At 42.7% G+C, this 3,955-nt stretch overlaps 2 non-coding genes across 2 annotated transcripts; both read left to right on the plus strand.

Annotated features, from left to right (window-relative positions):
* The first annotated feature begins 315 nt into the window (after positions 1–315).
* On the plus strand, positions 316–387 carry TRNAG-UCC (transfer RNA glycine (anticodon UCC)). Its single transcript has one exon. It is a non-coding gene; the product is annotated as a tRNA-Gly (tRNA).
* Positions 388–1,297: 910 nt separating this feature from the next.
* On the plus strand, positions 1,298–1,369 carry TRNAD-GUC (transfer RNA aspartic acid (anticodon GUC)). The gene has a single exon. It is a non-coding gene; the product is annotated as a tRNA-Asp (tRNA).
* Positions 1,370–3,955: the final 2,586 nt, after the last annotated feature.

Consider the following 3,955-nt stretch of genomic DNA (forward strand, 5'->3'; position numbering starts at 1 on the left):
CCGGGCCGAGAGGAGAACTGAAGGCGGCGGCGGCGGCGGCGAATCCCGAGGCTGAGCTCGGCCCTGAATTCCTCGTCCCCTGCGCCGCCTTCCGCGCCCTCCCCGCCCTCCCGCTCCCAGAGCCGGGTGGCTTCTGCGTCCCTGGCCGGTCCAGTTCGGGCCGGGCTGATCGAAAGGACTCGGTCCTCGCCCCGCCAGCGTTCCGCGCGCCTCGCTTGCAGAAGGGTAGTAAGTGCAAGACATTGCCATCAAAAGGCGGGAAAAGCAGTACATCTACTTTCATTATATCTAGCATTTGAAGAGGTGTTTCCCATGGCGTTGGTGGTATAGTGGTGAGCATAGCTGCCTTCCAAGCAGTTGACCCGGGTTCGATTCCCGGCCAACGCAGTTGGTCTTTTGCTCTATCCGAGAAAAAGCCAGCCTTCTGCCTTCTGCTCCTAAACGCGCCTTTCCAAGGAGGGGCGGCCACACCTGCCCTGGGCTCCGAGCTTTCATTGCTGGACTTCTTACAGGGTTCCGGCGGGATTCGGCGGGATTATGCCCTGAAGGTTTTCTTTATTCCGCCATTCCGTTTTAAATTCGACTCTTGAGGAATCTTTGGGATCCTCTGGGTTCTGGAATCTTTTCTGTGAATCTCAGCTTCGGAAAAAGGCTGTGTGTGTTTACGTGTGAGTTCGCACGGTAGCCACGCACTATGGAGCCCGTAGGAACAGGCCAGAGCGTCTGACGAAGGAAGCGCAGTTTCAAATTTAACTAGTACATTAACTGAAATAAACTAAACGGAATTCATAAATAAGAGGGCATTTGAAAAGGAACACTCAATTCAGCCGTTGCAGAACACTTAAGCACTTCTGGAACAATTCGGGTATATAAATCTACTTTTCAATTGTAAATCTTATGAAATCCAAATACTTCCTATTTTTTCTGACGAATATTCGTCGTCCAGATCAAGGTGTGCCGTCTGTAAATGTAAAATACATCCCGGATTTTGAAGACTAAGTAAGGAATGATTTATCTAATTAATAATATTTTATACTGATTATGTGCCGAGATAGTATTTTGAATACACTGGGTTAAACAAGATGCATTATTTATTACACCTATTTACTTTCATTGTTTTTAGTGTGACTACTAGAAAACTTAAAATTGTTTGTGGAGCTCGCATTATGTTTCTGTTATGATGCGTCGGTCTAGGTGGAAAAGGTACGACTTCAGTAACAATTTTTCTTTGTAAAATTGCACACGCAGTTTGGAAATAACTTCCTAAGCAGCAGTTTGGAGTCGTTACTAACGCCTGTCCTCGTTAGTATAGTGGTGAGTATCCCCGCCTGTCACGCGGGAGACCGGGGTTCGATTCCCCGACGGGGAGGCTGAGAAGTTAATTTTAGTTCTTCTCATCTAGAACTAAAAAAAAGTAAAAGGCTTCAATTTCCCTCCACGTGTGTATCATTCGCACACTAAGCTTGTGCTTGACCGCCAGGAGTGCGAGTGGGTGGATTACTGTGACCTTGGTCGGCATTAGAAGGGTCTCCCACTGACTCTTACATAGTCAGAACTTCCTGCCCAATAAGCGCCTCTTCTCCCTTTCTCCCGTGTGAATTGGATTTTCGCAGCCCCACCTGGGTTCTCAGGTTGACGCTCCCTCCACTGCCTTTCTGCACAAAGCTTTGCACACTTGTGCAACCATCTCCCCTACAATGCGCGATGGGGAATAACAAAGATTTTACATCCAAACTAGTAAAGAAATGAGGACCTGTTTTATTTTATCTTTGGCTTTTGTTTTCACTACTATTGAACGGTTTGCTCTTGGCAACCCATTAATTTCTCTGGGCTTGGAGGTTGTAAAATGGACGACTGTTTCAAACTCCACAGTCTTTGAGACCCTCTGCAGCTCCACATTTATTTGAAATAGAGCCTAGATTAGGACTGTAGATGTTTGGCACCAAACATATTTTTAATCTCAGCTCTTCCACTTCATTGGCTCTTTGACCTCAGGTCAGTTGTTGGGTCTTTGGAGCCTCAGTTTCATGATCTATGTGCATATATGTATATGCATAAAAAGGTAATACTTTTACTTATTCATATGTGTAAAAGTGAGCATCTGGCACATAGTATATGCTTATTTTGTGAAGATATTATCTTTTCCTGTGTAGAAGACCTAGGAAATAGTCCTCGTAGAGCATATGGAGAATAAGTCAATCACAAACAAATAATACAAACATTCCCACCATCCAGAAAACTCTTATTAATATTTTGCTGTATGTTTAGCTCTTTGGCACTTGGTTTTAGAATTACTTGTTTTAATTTAATTAATTCATTATTATTATTTAATTTGCCATAGGGCACATGCGCTCACCAGAGAGAGAGAGAGAGAAAGTCAGTAGGCTACCAGGCCCTGGACTTGAACCCTGGACAGCCATATGGAAGTTCGACTCCCTATCTACCAGCCACCTGCTGGACAGTGTTTGGTATTTTTTTGAAACGCAAGGTCGGAACCATAGTGTGCATATTGTTTGTTTTTTTTAGTAGACTTAATTTTTTAAATAAAAGTTTTAGGTTCATAGCAAAATTGAAAAGGAGGTACAGACATTTCCCACATACCCCCTACTCCATGATCAATATCACCCACAGAGCTGTACATTCATTGCCATAGATGAACCAGCTCGGACACATTGTCGCCCGAAGACCACAGCTTACTTTAGCATTCTCTCCTGGTGTTGTGCAATGTATGGGAACAAAGATGTTTTAGAACTTTAACTGTTAGTTAAATATGTTGAGAATGTTTCTATAGTCATCAAATGCTAAGAGTATTTTAGTGACGGTTGCGTTACACTCTATGGTTACATTATAGTTTATTTAACAAATCTTCTCTTTTTGTACATTTGTCTTGTTTCCAGTATTTTCTGTCTCCTCTGAGGGGGCAGCTCCTGAAATTGCTGTTCAGTGCTCTTAGCTTTACAGTTATTATTTTCATGTGGATTTCCCTAGAATTTCAGCTAGGAGTGTGCCCAGTTCTGGGTGAAACAGGAATTCAAAGAGTTATTTGCAGATCTGGTTTTCTGCTATGTAGCTCCCCCATTTCTGAGACTCCCTTCTTTAACTTTCAGTCAATCGGACAGCTCTAAATTCAACCCTGATGCATGAGGCCAGTAAGATTGTGTTCTGTGTGAGTTTGTATGTCTGAGTCTGGCTGACTGACATGCCCACAGAATGAGAATCTTACCCATTGCTGGAGTCCTCTTAATTTTTCATTTGATTTGATTGCTCCCCATGGCCTTCCAACAGATTTTTTAGAAAATATTTTGTCCACACTTGATCATTGTTATCTGTAGGTTAGTCCCAATCAAGCTACTCTGCCATTATGGAAATTGAGATTGCTTTTTAATTTTATTCACAATGTTTTTAATTTTTTTTGGAGAGGTTTTTGCTATAGGGTGCATGCGCTTGCCAGACAGACAGAGACAGAGAGACAGAAAGCGAGAAATCACCCCCCAGGGGGGATGGCCACGCCGCAATCCCTTCTCCTCCATTCTCCTCTCGGGATCTTGGGCACGCACGCACACGCGCCCAGCGTGAGGTTTTTTTTAAGCCACCACATCCAGGACACAAACCGCGGTTGACTACATCAGAGTCCAGCGACATAGCCATTACGCTAACTGCTGGTCCCTATTCACAATGCTTTTGAAATTTATCATTTTTACGTAGTCAACTATTTTTCCTGATACATTTTTTATCAGATCTTTTTCAATTTTTAAATAATAATTTTGTGTTTGCTTTTGCCATTATCTCTTTAGTTCTCTTTGAAATTATTTTGAGATAACCTGTAAGTCTGTAAGTCTATTCTCCTCCCTCCACCTTATGGTTCTTTGTTACATCTATTGGCTAAAAAATTTTTTTTTTTTTTTTTTTTTTTTTTTTTTTTTTTTTGAGGGGCTTTTTGTTTCTGGGGGCGGCG

This window comes from Tupaia chinensis, unplaced genomic scaffold (genome assembly GCF_000334495.1).
Source record: "Tupaia chinensis unplaced genomic scaffold, TupChi_1.0 Scaffold000070_1, whole genome shotgun sequence".
In the NCBI taxonomy this organism is placed as follows: domain Eukaryota; kingdom Metazoa; phylum Chordata; class Mammalia; order Scandentia; family Tupaiidae; genus Tupaia; species Tupaia belangeri.